Source organism: Barbus barbus (assembly GCF_936440315.1).
Source record: "Barbus barbus genome assembly, chromosome: 34".
Taxonomy (NCBI): Eukaryota; Metazoa; Chordata; class Actinopteri; order Cypriniformes; family Cyprinidae; genus Barbus; species Barbus barbus.
The window spans coordinates 26,225,622-26,234,313 of NC_136762.1; positions in this window are offsets into that span (position 1 = coordinate 26,225,622).

The window sequence follows — 8,692 nt, forward strand, 5'->3', positions numbered from 1 at the left end:
TCAGCGCAGCTGAATAGCTCTGCGTTCAAATGCACACAATAGGCTAAAGCTTGTTGCAAAACTCCAGCAAACATACTAAAGGGGCAAACAACAAACACCATGAATGTGTCTGCGGGAAACAGTAAGGAGATATTTTAATTATTTACTAATAAACTAATGTTTTCTGAGTCTGTGTCGCAAAGATGAAGTTACTGATCCTAACTCGCCGTCTCCTCATTAGACGCGCCTTTAGAGAGAAATGCATCTTTATTGATTATGATTAAGATTATAATAAAAGAGTTTTTGTTTTTTTTATTTCGTTAAATGATAATTTAAAGCTTTCTATAGATACATTTATCATGTCTGTGAGGCATGTATTCGCTCAGCTGAAGCGCTCCTGTTCAAGACGGCAGAAAGCGCATCATGTTTGTTTTCTTTGTTTTATAAAAGAACTACCTTTTTGTTGATATTGTGAGTGCACACAAATACAAATACAAGTAGACCCTTTACAGGTCCGAATGATGTATTACCATTTTTTTTTTAATTTACCTTTATCAAAAAAAAAAAAAAAAATAAGTAAAAAAATGACGGCGTACGCTATTTTAATTTGTTTCCACTGAAATAAATCCATGTGTTTGCTGGTGCCTCCATGTCCTGCAGAGCACGTTTTAGCTTCCACTCTCCGCACAAACTGAGATATAGGCTAGCGCACATTATTATTATAGCACAGGTTTAACGTTTAAACATTGTTATTTGCTTGAACTGTTTTAGTATATCTATAGATTTTATTTTAGGCAAGTCGTGATGATATGAGAAGGCTAAATTGATCAAACATAGGCTATGATCAGCTCATGCCGCTCGCCGCTTGGTCGTTACTTAAAAAAAAAAAACTTATAGGCTATTTAACAAACAAAAATGCTCCAAACGTTTTTCTAAATTAACTTAATAAAAAGACAATACGAAATATAATCATTTTGCCATTACACACTACTGTTTCGGCTATTAAAATAGTTCAGTTTTGTATACACTGTTTTAGGAGAAGGGGGAAAAAAAAGACGGGCTCGGGTCGGACTCGGGCCGGTAATTCTGATAAGCTGTCGGACGTGGGCCGGGCTAGGGCATGAGCATCTCGGGCCAGGGCCGGGCTAGGGCCTAAATTTTAGGCCCATGCAGGGCTCTAGTGCAAATACCCGCTGCCTAAAAGAATACATTGGCACTCATCACTGAACAAAGCAGAATATCATCAACATGGATCTCTTGCTATAATACAATACAATACTCCCACCTTGTGGGCTATTTCCTATGGAAGCTTGTTTCCACCATTAAATGAAGAAATAAATAAATAATTAATTACTAAAGAAAGAAATAAATAGCAACTTTTTATCTCACAATTATAATTTTATAACTTTTTTTTGTTTTTTATAATTCCATTGTTTTTCATTATGTCTAAATATATAATAAATAAATTCAGATGAGCAGTTTGCAGTTTTCTGCCTTTACTCAACATTACACTGCATTTGGTCCATTCTGCAACATGATTCAACTGAATCGTCACACAACTATGGCAAGCCGTATTAACATTTAAAACTTTGTTTTGACTATCCATAAATATAATTTCGGATAGTCACAATTATAATTCGGAGAGTCATAATTATAATTTGACTAGTCACAATGACAATTAGAGATATATGCAATTATAATTGCACTAGTGAGAAATCTATGGCAAGCCATCTTAACATTTAAAACTTTGTTTTGACTATCCATAAATATAATTTCAGATTGTTACGGAGCCGACGAGACGTGAGACGTGCGGATCCATTTGCACGGCTTTTATTTAGAGACGTGGTCATAAACACAGGCAGGGTCGAACAACATCAAACACGTATGGCATCGGCAAGACACAGAGTAATCCTAGGGCCAGCATGGGTCTATGATCGGCGAACGTTATTCAGAGGGCTTGAGAAGAGGGGTAGTCTGATAACCAGAGCAATAATCCAAACGAGGTATGAGCAGAGTCCGAACTGCAAGACAAACGTTAATCCAAGATACCGGGGCAGGAATCAGGAAACGAGGCTATAAACAAAATAAACTAAACCAAAACTTAGAAAACGCGGAAGGGCTCCGTAGTGTAGCTATCACTAGGAGAGCGATAAATGCTAGACAATACTGGACCTAAACAAACACAGAATGGCTTGGTAAAGCAGCTACCACTTGGAGAATGCTAAACGCCAAACAATAAGTCCATGGTTTATAAAGGGTGTGTGATTGTGAGATGGTTCACAGGTGTGAGCGTGTGATTGAGACAGCTGTGTGTACTTAGTGCAATGAATGATGGGAAATGCAGTCCAGGGTAAAATGTAACAGTCTGTGTGGTGTGAAGGTCAATGTCATGGAGTGACCTCTGGTGGCAGTCGGACAAAAGACCACGAACCGGATTCGTGACACAGATAGTCACAATTATAATTCGGAGATTCATAATTATAATTTGACTAGTCACAATGGCAATTAGAGATATCTGGAATTATAATTGTACTAGTAAGAAATCAGATTAGAGATATCTCTAAATTTCCATTTAAGATATCTGTAATTACTTTATAGATATCTTCAATAGACACGTCATACATACGCAAATGTAATTAGAGATATCTCTAATTCGATTTCGACTAGTCACAATTAGTTTAAGATATCTGAATTACAATTGCTCCTAGTCTAATTGCTGTTGTGTGACGTGAGAATAAATTTATTCAGCTCCTCCCAGAGCTCCTCCCCGCCTACTTCTAACAACATAATAAAAGTCTGCTTTTGTTGTCACAGAGAGAAAAGCTATGACGTGCTTCATGGATTATTAAATAAATCTGGATGCAGCCTTATGTGGTAAAAGGTCTCCAGTGTGCATGTATGTATAGCGCTGCATGATTTTAATTGAATCATGTTGCAAAACAGACCAAATGCAGTGTAATGTTCAATAACGGCAGAAAATCGCAAACTGGTCATCTGAATTTATTTATTATATATTTAGACATAATGAAAACCAATGGAATTATACAAAAAAAAAAAAAAAAATGAAAAATACTTAAAATAAATGCATGACTGACAAGAACAATGCCTAATCAGATGCAGTCTGCTCATCAAACTGTGCATCTGAATTAATTTATTATATATTTAGACATAAAAAAACTATGGAAAAAAAAACACACACACATAGTACAAATAAATGCATGACGGACAAGAACAATGCCTCATAATCAGATGCAGTCAAAAAAGAAGGCTGATTTTAAAAATATTACAATTTAATAAAAGTTTATCAGGCATTGATGACATTTATTAATAGGTTACATTATGTTGTGTATGAATTCAGGTTCACTTGTGTCATTATGGCAGCTTGTTTCCACCATGGAATGAAAAATAAAGATAATTTGCAGCTTTTTATCATTCCGTTCATTCTGACATTTTTCTCAGAATTGCGAGATATGAACAATGCGAGTTATACATTTTAGAATTGTGAGATAAAAAGTTGATATTTATTTCTTTATTATTTTTTTTTTTTTTTTGTGAACAATTTTTTATTTTATTTAAAGGCAAACTCAAACGAAAAGAGAAAAAAAAATAACATGAACATACAAAAACTACTGTTTGGGGAAGCTGATACATGCAAACAGAAGAGCCCCAAAGGAGACTTTCAAATGGATCATTCGATGATCTGAGCTCAGGATGATGTGTGTCACGAATCTGGTCCATGCTCTCCCGGTCAACCACCACTAGAGGTCACCCGTTCACCACATTGACTTTTTCACTCACAACACACTGGACTCCATTTCCCACAATTCATTGCACTGACGACACGCACAGCTGTTCACCATTATCTCGCCCACACCTGATTATCATTTCACAATCACTCACTCACTATTTAAGTCTGGTACTTGCTATTGCTCACGGCCGAGTATTGTTAGCGTTTATCACTCTTCTAGCGATAGCAACTTTGCGGAGCTGTAGTCTTGCCTAGCCTGTTTTCCTGTGTTTTTGATACCTGCCTTTGTTTCCTGGATTTACCCCTTTGCCTTGCCGTTTGGACTCTGTTCGCTCCCCGTTTGGATTATTGCTCTCGACTCTGGATTATCTCTCTGCCTTGCCCCTTTTGATACTGTTCGCTGATCGTCGACCCACGCTTGCTCCACGGATTGCTTTGTCTTGCCCTTGCCATACCTGTTTGCCACTGTCTGACCCTGCCTGTTTACCGACCATGTTTTCTAATAAAGCTTTGCATATGGATCCGCACGTCTCACGTCTCGTCAACCCCGTAACAATGTGATTGTCTCCCAAATCCGATCCGAAAACAAAGATATAGATATCCTTAGACCAGATAGTTGTTATGGACAATGGTCTGCATGATTGTAAAGTTGAAAAGAGCAAACAACTGAAGCAGAAACAACAGAATTATCAGTTAGGATCAGGGAGAATTACTTTTCACAAGGGCAAATCTGTCAGCATTATCACCATTTCTGTCTAAAATGGAAATATGTAAATTTCTTCAAACAGTTATCAAAACAGCTTTAGTTTTATTTTTAGTCGCAGCAAAAGAGACCACCTCGTAATATTTATTATTGCATCTATGAATATCATCCATCCACAAATGAGCTTCCTGGATCAAAGCAATGTCAACCTTTTTTCGTTGCAGTAGTTGTAAAAAAACTTGTACGTTTATGGGGGCCATTTAAACCATTGACATTACAACTTATTATATTAATTTCAGTCATTACTATCAAACAAATAAGTGAAATGAGAGAAAGTTATACCACTGCAAATTAATTAACTCAAGTCTGCCTTTAAAAACGCATTAACATAAAGAAAACCCACCCCATAATACTTTTACAGACTGGGGTAAAAACCCCAGGCTGCCGCCCTCCCCTGTCTTAATCAGTGACAGTAACATGACAGCCAGTACCATTCTCTAGAACACCGCCATTAGCCCTATTATAAGAGAACACAATAACTTCAAATTCACACAAGTGATAAAGTGGAGTTAAAAAATATATATATAAAAGAAAAAAAAATAGAGTATGTGTACTAGGAAACGAACATAAATAATTGTATCATGTACATTGAAAACTGTACAATAGTGATACCAAGTTTCCTAGCTTACATGAAGAACTGCCAGTAGCCGATTGACACATGAAGTTCTAGATCAGTAAATCAGAAGTCGAGTAACTCTGTATTATCAAACCCTTATGCACTCACTAGAGGTGAATTCGGTGTGCATTGCTGCTTATTCAGCCTTCAAAATGTCCTCAAATCGCTTTATAGTGATCACCATGTTTTCTTCAATAACCAGGTTTCCATCCAAGGATTTTTTAGCGAAAAAGTATTTAGCGCTTTAAAATATTTACGATATAGCTGAAGGAAATGCCAATTATTTATTAAATTTCTCATGTGTCGACAAAATCTTTTTCCGTTTAATTATAATTAATTAATTAAGTATATCAATACTTCAAATGTCGCAAAAATTTGTTAGGAAACAGCTTTTGTCGAGAAAAGGGGCTTTAACGCAAATAAATGTGGTGTCACGTGACAGAATTAGCCTATAGGCAGCGTCTGTGTTCATGGTGTTGCTCACGTTAAAGCACCGTTTCCCTGTAGTTCAAAAGCGCATTAAATCATATTCATATTATTCAGTTGTATCTAAAATTATTTTATACATGGTAAGAAAAAGATGAGTTACCTCTCAAACATACTTATCTTAATTTGGTGTTAGTAGGCTAGCCTACGTTTACATGATTATTATTAATCTTTTTTTACAGTGCACTGTTCAGTTTAAATAGCCTGTAGTCCTTTCAGATTGACCACCATAACCCCGTGATATTATGCCAAGCACATTTTGTTTTACATGAACGTGAAGTTTAAATTAATTTGTTTTGGCTTGTTAGCTTCTTATATTTTTGTTCTTTCTACCGTTAAATTTAAATGATTTGTTGTGGAGTGAGGGGAAATAAAATATGTTTTTCATGTTTCTTTAATACTTTTGGCTGACTGTATTTTATTATGACATGAACAGGCTGAGTTGTGGAGGCTATGCTTAACTGCGCGTGAGGCACTGGCACGATCGCTTGTGTTTTTTTTTGGGGGGGGGGGGGGGGGGGTTGTTTGTTTTGTTTTTTTTTCCTTGTAAAAGTGGAAACAACTTGCACTAACCTACTCCTTCATTTAATTAACCATAGGCTGTTAATTGTTGCAGTTTTTTTTCTTTCGGTTTGTTAATTCATTAATTATTTAGAAAAATATATTTTGCATATGGGCCTGTTTCTTTTACATAATAGCTTATGTTTTTCTCCATTCACAGAAGCGCTGCAGGTGCGTGAATCCTCACGTTCATGTTGTTTATGCTGCTTTTTGCGTGTATAAAATGAATCCCTGGAAAACAAATTTAGGTATTTGTAATGGGTCAAGCCACCTATCAATTTAAATTGTATTTAATTGTAATTTAACATAATCTTGTCGGTTAACGGTTAATATGACGGTCGGATAGGAGAAATAAAATAACCAGAATGAACATTCATATTTCCTATAAACGTTAATCAGAAAAAATTATAATAATACAACAATGGGGCAGTCGTGGCCTAATGGTTAGAGAGTCGGACTCGTAATCGAAAGGTTGCGGGTTCGAGTCTCGGGCCGGCAGGGATTGTAGGTGGGGGGAGTGAATGTCCAGCGCTCTCTCCACCCTCAATACCACGACTGAGGTGCCCTTGAGCAAGGCACCGAACCCCCAACTACTCCCCGGGCGCTGCAGCATAAATGCTGCCCACTGCTCCGGGTGTGTGTTCACGGTGTGTGTGTGTGTGTGTTCACTACTCACTGCTGTGTGTGTGCACTTGGATGGGTTAAACACAGAGCACCATTTCGAGTATGGGTCACCATACTTGACAATACGTCACGACTTTACTTTTACTTTACTTTAACTGCAACTGTTTATGATCATTGCCTAGCCTATAATTACGCGATAGGATAAATTATGTATGGAAACAGCTCAATGGCAAAACATTTTTGCGTTACACCAAAACTTATGCAACAATTCGGTTTTGTAGGGATAACGTCATGACGCACACCATTTTATCGGTAAAAGGCCAGTTGGATAGAAAAGGCTGTAGACAGCAAATTTCGCAAACTTTTTTTTTAACGCAATCTCTTTGTCGATAACAAAACAGCGCAAAATCTGGATGGAAACTTGATTAATGACTAGCAGAAGTGGCTGCCAAAATTTTATTTTTTTTAAATTAAGCAAAACTTGTCACAGAATCACACTGAAAACTTTGTAAAAGATGGTCCATCGAAGAGCAGCTTTAATTTAAAGAAAAAATAAATAAATAAATAAAAAATAATCCACACAAGGCAAAGAGCAGAAGCAGCAGCACAATAATATCCAGAGAACAGGATCCAGCAAAAACACAGAAGAACAGCGTGACAAAACAATACTTCAGCAACAAAGATAAGAGAACACGGTGTATTCTATGGAGAGCTAAATGGGTAAGTTACAAACAGCAGAAGGCAATGAAAGTGATAAAGGATGATGAGAATCGACGTCCACAATCAATAAACAATGAGTGCCCTCTGATGGCTGTCAAACATATCCTAATTTACATCCTAGTTTTTCTTATGTTTTAGAAAAAAAAAAGCTGTCACTTTACAGATATTTTCTAGATAATTATTGCAAACCATTAGTTGTGAAATGTAAATCTACATTAGCTAGCAGCAGCACACATAAGCTAATGTAACTATCACTGCATCAGCAACTACACAGTTACTGCCTTTAAATAAAGTGGCATGCAGCATAACATGAATGTTTCTTGGTTTTCTCCTGGAATGAAGCACAGAGTCTATTCTTCAGCACAATGGTGACCCGCAAACCTCAGACAACAGAAACCCTTTCAATCCCAACAGAACATGAAACACTATCAGATCTCTCTAGATCTCATCATCTTCACTTATTACAAACCAGTCTGACTTTATTTCTTTCATACAAAACTTCTTATTAAGAATTAACAGAGGTTTAAATTATGTTTTATTGAAAATAATAAAGTTTAAAGTCACAGTTGTAGAGATAGTCATTTGTTTTAGTTGGGTTCTTGATTCTTGACTTTTCAAAGTTATCTTTTCTCTGGCTGCTGTAACTGTGTGTTTCTAAAGCACATTTGTTATAGCAAAAACAGCTAGAAACTGTCTGATCAGATGAAGTATAGTACTTGCTGATGGTTCTGTTGATTTGGTCATGTTCAGGTGTGTGTGTGTGTCTGCTATCATGTTCAGTCCCAGTGTTGTTGGCGTTAACCTTGTGTTTGGACTGTTGCTCTGAGTGGACTTTTGCCACGTGGGTTATTAAAGACTACTACCTTTATTCATCTTTGTGTGTAAAACTCATACTTCACAACATGTTGTGACAATGTGACCAATAATCCAGTTTCCTCCCTTCAAACACAAGGTTTCTGTGTTTTGAGAAAGCAAAGATCTATCCTCCAATGTTCCTTACCTTCTCCAGTATCGGTCACGTGACCTCAGTTTCAGAGGAATCACTGTTGTGAACAGAGTTGAGTTTCCCCGGGAACAGTCGAGATTGAACAAAGAGAACTCTGTGAAGCACTTCAAGATTGGGATCAATTACAGAGAGCACCAGCTTTTCAGCTCAAGCCATCTGGCCTAATAACAGTTATTCGTTAGAAAAGTG